Here is a 15,043-nt window from a genome sequence, read left to right as displayed (position 1 = left end):
GAAAATGGATGGAACTGGAGAGATCACCATGGTAAATAAGTAAATCCATCCCACAAAGAAAAATTTTTTTTTTCCTTCAAAAATAGAAGCAGTGAGACATATAAGTAAAGAAATGCTACACCTGATGCACAGCCTTGTAGTCCCAGCTATTCAGGAGGTGGAAGCAGGATGATAAGGAGTTCAGACCCTGCCTGGATATCCAGTTGAGGGCTGAACTGGGTGACTTAATGAGACTATGTAACAAGTGAAAAGAAATAGAGAATAAGTAAAGAAAGAGAAAGGAAGAAAGGAAGGAAGGAAGGGAGGAGGGAGGGAGGAAGGAGGATGAGGGTTATAGGTCACTGGCAGTATATTTGATTTGTAAAAGTCCCCAGGTTCATTCCTTAGTACTTCAAAAAGTAAAGCCCCCATTTTTTAAATTTTGGTCTTTTTGAGACAGGGTCTCCCTGTAGCTCCAGCTGTCCTGGAACTCACTATGTAGACCAGGCTGGCCTTGAACTCACAGAGATCCACTGCCTCTGCCTCCCGAGTGCTGGAATTAAAGGCGTGCACCACCACGCCCTGCAACCCAAATTTTTTAACATGCAGAAGGAAAAAGGTAGGGAGACTAATAAAAGGTAAAGCAACAAGAAGGGTCAGTCAATATGATCCAAGTGCATTCATTCTATTTATGTATGGAAATAAAATAATGAATGTTCCTATTTTGTTGCTTTGCACAATGAATATACACCATGAAAAATTATAACCTTCAAAGTGTCCAGTGTTAGGGTTTGGGAAATGAAGCACACACCCACATGTACAACAAGCTTTTGCTGGACTACATTTAAAAGAAAACCTTCTTGATGATGAAAAATGTTTTTTTAAGCGTATGTCATTGGCCTTATCTCTGAAAAGATCTCTTCCATGGAACATAATTACTCCTTAATATAGTTTGGAATTAGAAACAGCCTCCTACTCTCATCATCTTGATACCAGCACACTGTAAACCCACCCTGCTGCCAGAACTGATTGTTGCACAAAATAATTTGAACCAGAAACACTTAAGCAGGGAGAATGCACACCAATCTGCCTTTCTTTGTAAGTCGCTTAAAATGCAAGGCTTTTGGTGGAATGACCTACAAAAGTTGCTCTTTACAGCATGGATCTGCATCAGCCAATATTTCTTCTTAACTTCTCTAAGACACTCAAGGGTGGGAGCATTGTGCAGATAGATCAACATTCTCAATATCCAGATTACTGGTTGCTAATATTTTTTGAAATGCCTGCTTTTAATTTTCCATGGCCACTTTGGCAAGTTATCCTATAAAATTGTTTAACTTCTAATAAAACACATGCAGACTCAAGTCAGCAATGGCCAATAATAGATTCTCCTTTGAGAAAACCTTTATCACAACAAAGACCCCTGTCAGTTGCCCCCCATCTTAACAAACCAACTTAATTGCTATCAGTCCTTATAAGCAGTTGAAAAGCTGCAAGAGAAAACCCATGTAAAATAGTATAATTCTGCCCAGCCAAGCTGGAGGCACAGCTAGATGACTGCATATGAAACCTGTTGGGAATCGTCTCTTCCAAAATGGGCTTCTTTATCCCTTGGCCCATGAGCAGCACTGGGTTGAAAAGGACTGAGAAACCTAATCTCACCACAAATATCTGCAGGGTTTGAAACAGACAACCATGATTCCCACAGTGACACAATGCAGGAGGAAAATCACTCTGGAAATCAAGACTAGAGAAAGAAATTTTGTAATGGAATCTCAGCCGGATGAACACTAAGGGCAAAGACACGGTCCTTATGATGCCCAAGTCTTTCTTGTTGCTGCAGGTTGAGTGTTCTCATCCAAAATTTGGATGGAGAGTTTCAGATTTTACCTTTATTTCAGATTTTTAGATTTCATATACACAATGAAATATCTTAGAAATGAGACTCAAATATAAGCATGAAATTTGTTTATGTTTCAGGTGCTCCTTATATAGCCAGAGGGTGATTTTGTGCAATACTTTTGGTTCACCTGCATTTTGATTGTCACTCATTGCATGTGGTCAGCTGGAGAATTTTGCTTCTATGACATCATGTGGATGCCTAAAAGGTTTAGATTTTGCCACATTTCAGGTTTGGGATTTTTAAAAATATTTTATTTATTGTTTTATGTGTATGAGTGTATTGTCTACATGTGTGTAAGTGCACCCGTATCCTGCAATGCTGGCAGAGGTCAGAAGAAGGCATTGGATCCCCTGGAACTGGAGTTATGGATAATTGTTAGCTGCCATGGTGAATGCTGGAAACTGAATCCAGGTTCTCTGAAAGAGCAATAAGTGCTCTTAACTGCTGAACCATCTCTCTAGTTCCCAGGTTTTAGATTTTGAATATTACTATTTCACCTATTCTGTGATTGAGGTTTGGAGTCTTATGTAGATTATAATGTCATTGAAGCTAGTGATAAACCTTCCTTTCATTTTTAATCTAATCCTGGATATATTTGAGTAGATTATTAGCCACAAATGCTTTAATTTATGTTTATATAATCATTTACTTTATGATATCTACTTGAAAGTCACAGAAAGAAAAGGTAAATTTTTAAATTTTATTTTATAGTGTGTGTGCATGCATGTGTGTATGTGCATGATGTATGTGTGTGGAAGGTTGTGCAACAGCATGATTGTGGAGTTCAGAGATCAGCTTTGTGGAGTCAATTCTCTCCTCTACCTCTGTGTGGGTTCTGGGGATCAAATTCAGGTTGCCAGACTTGTGGAACAATTGCCTTTACCTCTTGAGCCATGGCACTACCCACAATTGGTCATTTGTAATAAGACATTTTTTGTAAAGAACACTTCAGTACCTCTTCATAGCTTTAGTATTTGTAAATCATTAAAAGAGAAAAAGCAAAATGTTGGGATTTGGCCTCCCCAGTGCTGGGAACAAAAGTGTAGTGAGGGATGAGTGAGCACCAAGCATTTCCCCTGTGTTTGTGGACTAGCCATGGCTAGTGAATTCTGTTTCTCTCTGTTGTGATTTGAATGAGAATATCCTGTATAGACTCCAAGTATTTGAATATTTTTCCCCAGTTGGTGGTATGGTTTTGGGAGATATTAGAAGTTATGGCTATGTTAGAGGAAGCACATCACTTGGGGTGGGCTTAGAGAATTCTTAAGCCTTGCTGGATCTCAAGTAGCTCTCTTGCTTCCTGTGCCTGCTTGAAGATGTGAGCACTCTGCTTTCTGCTCCTGCTCCTGCTCCAGTCACCTCCTGCCACCGTGCCTCCCCACCGTAATGGACTGTAATTACCCTGGAATTTTAAGCTCAAATAAACTCTTCCTTTATAAGTTCCCTTGATCATGATGTTTCTATCCCAGCAATAGAAAAGTGACGAATATACTCTCTAAATGACAAATGTGTGTTTATGGTATGAAGAAAATCTGCCAACGAACTCAGTTACTAGTACTTGCTTTTTCTGGAGTAGGATTTATTTTAAAAAAATCAAGCCTTTTTAGATTTGCATAGATTTATCTTTATATTTATTTTGATACATGACAATATTATCCTCTTCATAGGTTTCCTAAAATGACCTCACGCCCAAACACAGTGTACACTCCCCATATACACACACAGACATACACACAAACACACATTGTTGATCCAGTTAGGGATCAACTTCTAAAATTCAGATCCATGTATTCTTCTGAAGGGCTTATGAATTGGCTTGGTGAAAACTGAACTTTATCAGTTTTTTAAATTTCACCTGAATCCCTTTCTTATTTAATTTATAAGTAATATAAAGCATTGTTTTTACCTTAAAAGATATATTATATATAATTTGGACACTGCAAAATTCACAGTTTTAGACATTTCCAAGAAATTTTCTACAACTTGAGACTCACATGCAATTATATTCTATAGCATTAGTATGTAAATTTCTTCTTTGCTTTTAAGTGTGTGAGATGGAGAGGGTGCTGGGATGGTGAAGTACTTAGCTTGGTGAAGTATTTAGCTTCCTTTCACAAAGCTCTTGGTTTGATCCCCAGCACCCTATAAATAGTGCATGGTGGTATATGTCTATAATACTAACACTTGGGAAGTGGAAGAAGAAGGATCAGGAGTTCTTGTTTACCATTACTGAGTGTGAGACCAGCCAGGGCTACATGAGTCCCTGTTTGAAGTCTGGTGGGGGGAGGGTGCTGGGCATGAATCAGGTAGGGGGTCAAAATTTGATTAAGAACTGTTGACTGAAATGTGCAAAAGCTCAATAAAAAGTTAAAAATTCAATAAAAATTGTTTTCAGTTGAGAGAATTTTCTCAAATGTTTGCATACATATTTCTTCTCCATTAAAGAAAAATCTTATTTTGAAAAAAAAACAAACAAAAACAAAAGCATTTCTGTAGGAAAACTCTTGACATTCTTTTATAGCATTGGTTTGGAACTAGTTGCTCTATTCAGTAGTTGGGTAAGCATAATATCACTATTTTAAACCTATTTTTTTAATCTGGAAATTAAGAAGATAGAAATAACACCTCTTGCTTTACTTATATTGACAGGTATAGTTCACTTAACTGCTCCAGCAGGAAGTTCTGGAGGTTCTAGAGCCACATTTCATGGTTTATGTTGACAGGAACTATGCTTGCAGGTGTGAGAACAGGCAGCTTGTGGAATTACTTGAGGCAGTGTTATGTTATATCAAAAGTATCTGGAAGAGTTTTATAGAAATACCAGACATTTTAGTAGAATCTTTGGAATGCCCGTAGAATTGTTTAAACTTAAGAACCATCACTTGTGATGTGCAAATTTTACTGCAGTTTTTAATCACAAGACATTTTATCCTTTCAAAGATATTTTAGAAACAACCTTGAGGGATAAATTCTTCCATAAAGATAATGTACCTTAATATTATTATAAAGGCCATATATGCAAAAGTAACTGTTTTTCATTTTTACACTAGTAATTTATAACAGGGAGTTTATTTGACAAATCCCCATTGTCTTTTTTTAAAAAGTGTTTTATTTATTATTTTTATTTTATGCATATGAGTGTACTATCTACATGTATGTAAGTGCACCTGTGTCGTACAGTCCCTGTGAAAGTCAGTAGAAGGAATTGCATCACCTGGAAATGGAATTATGGATTGTTGTTGGCTACTATGTGAGTACTGGGACCCAAACCTGGGTCCTCTGCAAGAGAAGTCAGTGCTCTTAACCTCTGAGCCGTCTCTCCAGCTCCAACCATTTTACCATTTTCGCCTTCACATATTTCTTGCCTAAAAAATAGGCAAGACAACATTGGCTATACACTAATATCACATTACTTCACTTATTTATTTCTGGTAAATATACTCATTTATGAGTGCTTAAAAACAGATCTAAAGGACTTATCTTGCAGACAGATACATATTTTATTCAAGTAACATTACAATTTAGCTGCAGAAGAGGTAGAGTGGCTGTCAGCATAACCCTTCATCTGGACTCTACGACTCTTAACTTAGTAGCTGGAGTGTTGATGAGGCCTGGTTGGAGACTCTCATCACCTGACCATGGACAAGTTAGTAGCACACAGGAAAAAAAATCAACTCAGGGACCAGATATAACCAGTATTGTTGAAAAAGGTTGCCTTCCCCTCCCCTCAGGATGTGTTACCAAAAGCATGGCCAGCATATTCTGTTCTGGGAAAATGAGAGAAACAAATTTTTATAAATTCCTCCCATACACATTGGCATGTTCCGTGGTATAGTCCTTATGCAGGTCTTGTTGAGACAACCGTACCATTAATATCCTGCAGGTGTAGCTTCCCTGTTGTGTCTGAAGGATACTACCTAGCAGCCAGCATCCTGTCCCTCTGACTCATTAATCTTTCTGTTCCTTCTTCCATGATGTTCCCTGAGCCTTAGGCGTATAATCTGTGTTATAGATGTGTAACTGGAACTTGGCATGCTATAATCAACCATCTATTCTCAGCAACCATCAGTTATGGATATGTGTACTCTCCATCTTCTGAGAAAAAGAAAAGTCTTTGATGAGGGATGAGAGCTACACTTACTAATGGGTATAAGGAAAAGTATTTAGAATACAGTTAGAAATTACATTGGTTCAGGAAAATGGCAGTAGTAGGTTCTCTTCTAGGGTCTATAATCTCTCAAATCATGGGCATTTGGCTGGGTTTATGGCACCATGCATGAATTTCTTCCTATTGAGCAGGCCTTAATTCCAATTAGATAGCTGCTGCTTACCTCAAAGGTAAAAGTACCACTATTGTACCATCGGAGATATCTTGCTGGGTCAGTAATTCTCATGGTTGGCAGGCTTTACAGCTGGGTAGGACTGTTGATTGTGTTTCTCCCTTAGCAGATTGCAAAGCACCTTCTGATACCATGAGAGCAAGTGTTCAGGGAGCATTTAGGCTTCCACATGAGTCCCAGGTTGATTCCTCCAAGTCCTGTGTCTGAAAGCTTGATGTCTTCAGCAATAGGAGCTTATCTTCGAGTCCTAGGAAGCAACTAAGGGAAATGTCACTAGTCTGCATTACCTCCATCCTCCTCCTCTCTCTGTACTACCCTCTCTCCCTGCTCCCCAGTTAAAGCCCTCTTTTCATTTTCCCAATTTTCCCCTTGTTAGTGATTGTGTTCTACTATTCTGTCTCTAGAACTCCTTTTTCTCCTCTCCACCCATGGTCACTTTTCTACTTCCTGGATTCTATCTCCACTTCATATTATAGATTCATATCTACAGATTTGGAATTCAGATCCACAAATCAGAGAGACCACATGGTGTTTCTCTTTCTAGGTCTGGGCTTTCTCACATGGTATAGTGTTTTCTTGTTCTAACCATTTACTTGCAAGTTTCATGATTTCATTTTTCTTTAGAGCTGAATAGAATTCCATTATGTGTACCTACCATATTTTTGTCATCCATTCATCAACTGAAAGATACTTGCATTGTTTCCATTTCCTAGCAATGAATATAGCTGAGCAAGTACTTATAGTAGGTTATCAAGTCCTTTCGGTATACGCCAAGGACTGGTGTAGCTGGATTGTGTAGTAAGTTGCTTTTAAGTTTGATAGAATTCTCCACACTGATTTCAATACTAGATGCACAAGTTTGCAAACCCACCAACAGTGAATGAAGGTCCCTTTTCCTTACATCCTCACCGGCATTGGTTTTCGGCTATTTTCTTGATCTTAGCCATTCTCATCGGTGTAAGATGAAATTTCAAGGTAGTTTCAATTTACAATTCCTTAGTTGCTAAGGATGTTGAACAATTTTAACTGAATTTTTTATCTTTTTTCTTTTAAAAAATTTATTGAGCTTTTGTAATTTCATACAACAGTTCTTAGTCTCTCCCCCATCCCCCCACTGGACCACATGTATTCCACTATACATGTAAAGTCCTATTCAGTCAAGCAGTGTACTCAGATGTCTTTCAGTGTAAATTCATCCACTGGAGTCTAGTCAGTCCACTTAGAGATCATATGTAAAGAATTCTCCCTTGAGAATTCTGTTCAGATTTGCAGCCCATTTTTAACTGGGTCATTTATTGTCTTTATTCTTTGCTTTTAAAGTTTTAAAAAAATGTATTCTGGATATTAATCCCCTATCAGATGCATGGCTGGCAAGGATTCTCTCTTTCTGGCTTTCTCTTCACTTGATTTTATCTTTCTTTGCTGCATAGAAACATTTTAGTTTATCAAGTTTCCATTTGTCAACAGGCAATCAATGGCTTATGAGAGAGGGAGAATCAGATTTCTTCAAGGATGAACTCCCTGATAAGTTATCACATCCCACGTGAACAGTCAGCCCTAAACACTTTGCATATGAGCAACACTAAATGGACTCAATAGATTGTACATGTATATATTTACACGTATATTGTATATATATATGTAAATATAACAATAATAATTAAAGAAAGAGAGCTCCTAAATTCAAGAGGGAGTGTGGGGGAGGGAGAAGGGAAGAGCTGGAGGAGGAGGAGAGAGTGTATGAAAATTTCAAACACTAACAAAATAAAATTTAGAAGGACAAATTTCACTTTGAGATAAATCAATCATATAAATAAACAAAAATAGAAAGCAAATCTGTTTAAAAGTACTGCACTGTCCAGCTCTGGATCCTTCCAAATACACAAAACCTTGATGGGATTAACACGCACATCAGTTTGACTAAGCCATGGGGATCCCAGGTGTGTGGTTAGGTATTTTTGCCAAGTGTGTCTGTGAGGGTGTTTGTGGATGGGAGTGGCATTTGATTTGATAAATGGATCAGGATAAATAACCCTGTCCAATGTGGGTGAGCCTCATGTTGTTGATGATGTGGATAGGGTAAAAGGCTGAGCAAGATAGAATTCTGTCTTCATCATTGTGCTGAGACATCAGTCTTCTGCCATTGGAACTAAACTTGGGCTCTAACTTGTGTTAGACCCTTATAATCATCTCCTCTTGTTCTTAGACCTTCATATTTGGAATGGGGCTATGAAATTGGATTTTCTGGGTCTCCATTTTACCTACTGAAGTTTTCTAACTTGTCCACTTTTATCTTGAACCAATTACTTAAAGAAAAATTTTATCTGTATATCTATCTAGTATTAATCTATCTATCATCTGTCTATCTATCTATCTATCTATCTATCTATCTATCAATCATCTATCTATCATCTATCTGTCTATCAATCAATCATCTATCTATCATCTATCACCTACTCATCCATCCATCCATCCGTCCATCCATCCATCCAGTTTGTTCTGTTCCTATGGTAGAACAATGATTACAAACTGAACCTTCCTATGCATTGCAACATCATTAACAATAATAATTCTGTCTCTGCCTTTTGCACTAGTGATGTCTTAAGACATGCTACTCATATATATAATATATATAATGATGTGAATATGACAGTTCTTCATCATGAAAAGATTTTTTTAAGTTAGTGACTTTGTTAATATTACATTTCAGTTCTATTTACCCCCCCACACTCCCTTTTAATTTTTTTGTGAGTTTTTATCTGCTATCTATGTATGAGCCACTTTTTCTAAAAGTGAGTATCTCACAAATGTCACTACAAATGCATATCTTTTCTTTGCCCAAATCTCTTCTAAGTATTTTACTGAAAATGAAAGGACAGGGTATAGTTGCAGCATACACAATTGGAATGACCAAAAGAGAAAAAAGTGAGCATGGGGCAAAAATTATAAGAAATACTTGGTCAGCTGTGGCTATCTGTGTTAATCACCATCTGCTGTAAAAGGGAGCAATTAAGAAGCCACAGGCTGCTTCTCACTAATAGCACACCTATCTTGAACTTCAGCCTTCCATGGCTCAGGCATCATTTTAGAAGAGAGGGCAGAAAGATTATTGTGAGAGCCAGAGAAGGTGGATGGCCACAAGGAAACTTTTTCCAGGCAGCTGGTCAGCTAATCATATAAACTCAGAGCAATGGTGACAGCATGCACAAGTCCAAGAAAACTGGATCAAGACAAAATCCCAGCGTAGACATGGGGAAGTGGGTAAGAGACCCCAACCCTATCTGAGGAGCTATTGGCAACTGATGACTACTGGGAAGGAGAAATTCAGTCATGTTTAAGGGTGAGACTTTTAGTAGGTTGGCCAGACTTCAGGGGCTAAACCCATACCAAAGGGTATTTGAGGACGCAAATCTCTGTCTCTCTCTGTCTCTCCTTGTCTCTGTCTCTCTCTGACTTCCTATCTCTCTGTAATATCATATATGTGTATATGGATAGATAGACAGATGTATAGATATAGATATTAGAGTACAGAAATTTGGTAAGGGCTAGAGGGTGTACAGTTATGGGAAGGGATATAAATCTGATTAAAATAAATTTGAAAATTTCAATAAGTATCAAATGAAATTCTCAAAACTGAAGAAATACAATTTTTGACATTTAGTAAAAAGATAAAAATTTGTATTAAGACAAAATGTAATAAGGTATATATGATTGGAATTCCCCAAAGAGGAAAAGAGTGATCATGGGACCAAAGTTATAAGAAATAAATATACTTCCTCAAAAGTATTTATAGATACTGAGCTGAGGGTTCAAATATTCTCAACCTCAAGCCAAAGAAAAACAACCCTATATTCATTCATATCAGACTAAGATCTCTGAACAACAAAACAAAGAGAAAATATCCAAAGCATCCTGAAAGAAAGAATAAATTATTTTCAAGGACACAAGATAGCATTCAGCTTTTTAACAACAACAACAGAAAAAAAATGAAAGAATAAATCCATTGAAATGTTGTTTGTAAGGAACCACAAAAACAAACTTCTGAACTAGAACACAATATCTTGAAGAGATAATCTTTAAAAATTATGGTAAGTAGATAAATTTGTATGAAAACAGTAACTTGTTTTCAACTTTATATGGAAGAAATACTATTAAGTGAATTTTTAGATCTAATTAATATTATCCCAAATAAAAAAACAGTATATCAAGAATGGATGAAGATTGAGCACAGGACACCTGCTAACTCAATTAAATAAGGTCCCAGATGGGAGGTTAGAAATGGGTGGCAGGCCAGTCCTAGACTGAGAACTATTGGAGACTGGTTAATGCTGGATAAGAGAGAGTATGCCTTACATACAATCTCTAGATGCACTGACTAGACTCAGATGGACAAATTTACACTGAAGGACATCTGGGTATAAATCTTGACTGGATAGGACTTAACGTGTATGGTGGATTATGGGAGATTCAGTGGGGGAATGGGGGCATCGATGGGGGAGGGGCATAAATTTGATTAAGAACTGTTGTATAAAACTACACAAGCTCAATAATTATTTTTAAAAATTAGCATCCAGATTTTTTCAAAAAAGTGGATGAAGACCATGGGGGATGTAAATCAGTGCCAAATCTGAGTGAAAATGATTGTACATGTGATGATAAATTGATAAATGTAATCCTTGTGTGTTTTAAAATATATTCAAAATTTAAAAATACCTTTAGAAGAATTTAAAGATTTTCTGTTTTCCCTATTTTACATACTGCAACATGGGTGAATCCTGAAGAAACTATACAAAGAGAACTAAACCAGTCACAAAAGCCAAACCTCATGACTACATGAACCTGAGGGAGCCCATGATTAGACTAATAGAAACAGAAAGTAGAACAATGGATTCCACAGGCTATTTACAGTGAGAAAATGGGCACCAACTTTAATGTACACATAGTTTTATTTTAGAAAAATAGAAAACATTTCTGGAACCAAATGGTAATACTGGTTGCAAATTAATTTGAATATAATTAGTAACATTGAACTATGTACCTTACATAGAACTTTAACAATCAAAATGAAAATAATAATGGAATTTGTTACTAACAAATCAAAAAGAAATGGGAAAAATGTTTAATTTTATAAAAAAGTGTATGTTGCTTTTCCAGAAGACCTGAGTGATTCCCAGAACCCACACTGGGTGGTTCACAAGCACTTGTAACTCCTGCTAAGGATCCTAGGTCCTCACTTGGCCTCTGGGGACACCGCACACATGTAGCATACATTCACACACACAAAGAAACAAATAATCAAATAGAAATAAATGAATAAACCTAACCATACTAGATGTGGTGATGCATACCTTACTTACAGCACTCAGGAGGCAGAGTCAGGCACATTTCTATGAGACTGAGGCCATCCTGGTCTACATAGTGAGTTTCAGGCCAGCTGGGGCTACAGGAAAACACTGTCTCAAACAAACAAATGAACAAAACAAATGAAAACATAAATCTTTTAGAATGATGTCACAGTCACAGCAGAGAGGAAAATTAGTAAGTATAAGTTCAGAAGAAAATTTGAGAACTTAATAAGCTAAAATGGGATAGGGAGATCACTCAAGAAGGTACCTGTCTGTATTTGGAACACATTTTAGATTCTGAAGAAATTTGTTTTCAATATTAGGAAGTTAAAGTTGACTTAAATAAAAACTCATGGAATGACAGTGTATACATGTTACATAGGAATGTGGAGGAAAATGAGAAGAAATACCCAGAAGACATGAAGGGGACTAAATATGGAGAGTATAAATCATGTTTGTGCAATAAATTATTTTTAAAAAATATTTTTGTTTATTATTTTTATGTGTATGAGTGCATTGCCTGCATGTTATGTAGGTGCGCACATGCATGTTGTGAAATGCCCAGGGAGGCCAGAAGAGGACGTCAGATCCTGTAGAACTAGAGTTAGGGGTAGTTGTTAGCCACCATGTGGGTGCTAGGAACCAAACTGGGGCTTCTGCAAGAGCAGCCAGTGCTCTTACCCTTTGAGCCATCTCTCCAGCCTTATGAAATAAATTCCTTTAATGAATTTCAAAACCTCTTTCTATTATAAACTCTAAATAACCATTTAAGTTTTAATGCTATGAACTTTTTAGTTTTTGAAGCAGATTAAAAGTGGATGGTTTAACAACTTCTGAACTGGGGTGTGGCATGGAGTGTTTTCAACACTGACAGCCCATGGTGGGAAATACTCTCAAGAACAGTGAGATGCAAGGGCTGGAGATACAGAACTAGTATCCAGGAGGGTCCGGAAGGATGCAATAAACATTTTGGATTTGCATTGACAATGTATTGAGCATCTTAGTTCTAAAAGTAAAAATAAGAAATATAGCCTTATAATTATTTAATACACATTAAGATAGTTTTAAATTGTATTAGAAAACTTAAAAAATAAATGAAAGCTAGATATTCTTTAAGGGAATTTCTGGTGGTTGTATCTGGTTTGGGAACTCCAGAATCAAAAAAGATAAGTAATGGAAACGGTAGGATCCTATTCATAGTATTTTGTCTAGGGCAAGTTGCGCAAGAAAACCTGTCATGAAAAGGTTATCAGCGGATGAGGGAGGGAAAGACATTTATTCAGTGGGTAGCCACTAATACGATGCATGATGTTCCTGAAAACAAGCTCCAACCTGTGTATCTTTAGACAACCCTAATGAAACTCAATGAGTCACAAAAAGAAAAAAAAGTACATGAAAGACTTCGAAGTGCAGCTGATTAAGAAGAAAAGGAACAGAGGGATTAGAAGAGGGGAAGAGAGGGCATGGGGTGAGTGTGCTTACAATACATCACGTACATGGGTGAAGATGTCATGATTACATCCACTATTATGTATTTTTAATATTTGCAAATAAAATTTTAATGTAAGCCTTAAATATAGTTGTTTACAATATTCTCTTAAGTCTTTAGAGCTGGATTTGATAGGAAACTGATCACTTTAATCCTTTTGGTTTTCAGAAGTTCAGATAGAAACATGTCCTGATAGTGGCAAAATACAAATCCACTTTTTTTCTTAGTTCAGATATCTTTTCAATATGTGACATTCAGACCATTTTATTTACTAGGCAATAGAGTTGTGAAACCTAAGACTTGAGGATCTTCCATGGATCTTTATCACTTTTGAAACCTGGGGAGGAGAATTTTTACTGTCTTCAAATATATTCAAATATATTTGGACACCCAAATCTGTAGGATCCAAGATTCAACCAACTCCACATAAAAAACATGCAACTCCACATCAACAAATGTTGTCTGTATAGAATACACAAATAATTTTTCTAATACAGTGCTTATTAACTATCATACAAAAATTTCAGTTCATTAGGTTTTAAGAAGTAATTGAGAATTAGAAGTAATAGAGGTGATTTAAAGAGTACCACAGGATGTTAGTATGTTATATACAAAACTATTGCATTTTTTGCACTAGATGCGAGCATCATCCTACTTTGGTATGTATATGAGGTCCTGGAGCCAAGCTTCTGGCAATACTAGGGAATGTTTCTTCCCTCTGAAATTCATGAATACATTTCTAAATGGCTAGCTAGCATGAATTTGTATCAATTACATCGACTACTAGTCGCTGCAACTTATGTGCAGTTTTCTGAGTTATATATTACCTTATTAAGTGAATTACATAATAATATGCTTCTTGCTATATTATCATGTCTATTAAAGCTATAAAACCATCTTGATTTTGCTATCCAAGTGCATTATTTTTATTTAAAAATCAAAGCTACTAAAATTATTCACATGCATATGTACATATGCATATACAAATACACTCACAACCTTTCCAATTTATAAATACAGTAAAATATAATCTAATTCAAGTTTTATAACATCAGTATAAAAGTTGCGGACAATTAAGAATCATCAGAGTATATGCTCTTGTCTTCATTATCTGGGTTCTTGAAATAGTAAATATACTACTCAAATGTTCTCTTAGATCCTCCTTGGCTATAGATTCTATTTATTTACTTACTTACTTATTTACTTACTATTTATTTATTTGTTTGTTTATTATTTATTTACTTATTGTCTACTGCAAGAACAGCCAGTGCTCTTAACCGCTGAGCCCATTTCCCACCCAGCTATAGATTCCTCTAATTAATTTATGACCATTCTCAAACCTTCAGAAACTAAAACTCATTTGTTGAATTCTTTTAGAAGATGCAGTGATGGGTTGGATGACAGTGGACTCACGGGTCCTGCTTCCTGTGTCTGAGTTCCTTCCTCTTCCTTGCCTCATGCAGTTGCTGATGTCAGAGCTCTAGCAGTGGATCACACGCTAAGAACACCACAGATTTTTCCAGATGTTGACATATTAAGCAAATGAATTTTTTGTGGGCACTCAACACTGTGGGAAGAGAAATATTGGAAGCGCAGGCCAATTGTATCATGAGTTCATTGAGGTAGTAAACATTGCAAGAGCAATAGCTGACACTGGCCAAGCTCCACCACAAGGAGGTACACAGAGCCATAGGCCAACCAGAAGGGAAGTGCAGAAAATAAGGCAAACCATATGAAGACGTGAGCAGAGGAGAGGGAGAGAGAATGCCAAGAAATCCAGGCACATAAACACATGAGTAATACTGTTCATTGGCTGTGTGTGTGTGTATGTGTGTGTGTGTGTGTGTGTGTGTTTGTGTAAAGCTCAGAAAGTAATTTATGGATTTAAAACTCTGCATTATTCTCTTGATGTTTTTAGGACCCTAGAAACATACTTTCATATTATTTTGAGATGGATATTTTGTTTTATAATTTGCGTAATTCAGAA

The sequence above is a fragment of the Nannospalax galili genome, unplaced genomic scaffold (genome assembly GCF_000622305.1).
Source record: "Nannospalax galili isolate Female #2095 unplaced genomic scaffold, S.galili_v1.0 scaffold792, whole genome shotgun sequence".
NCBI classification, from domain to species: Eukaryota; Metazoa; Chordata; class Mammalia; order Rodentia; family Spalacidae; genus Nannospalax; species Nannospalax galili.
Note: the sequence above shows the minus strand (reverse complement) of the source record.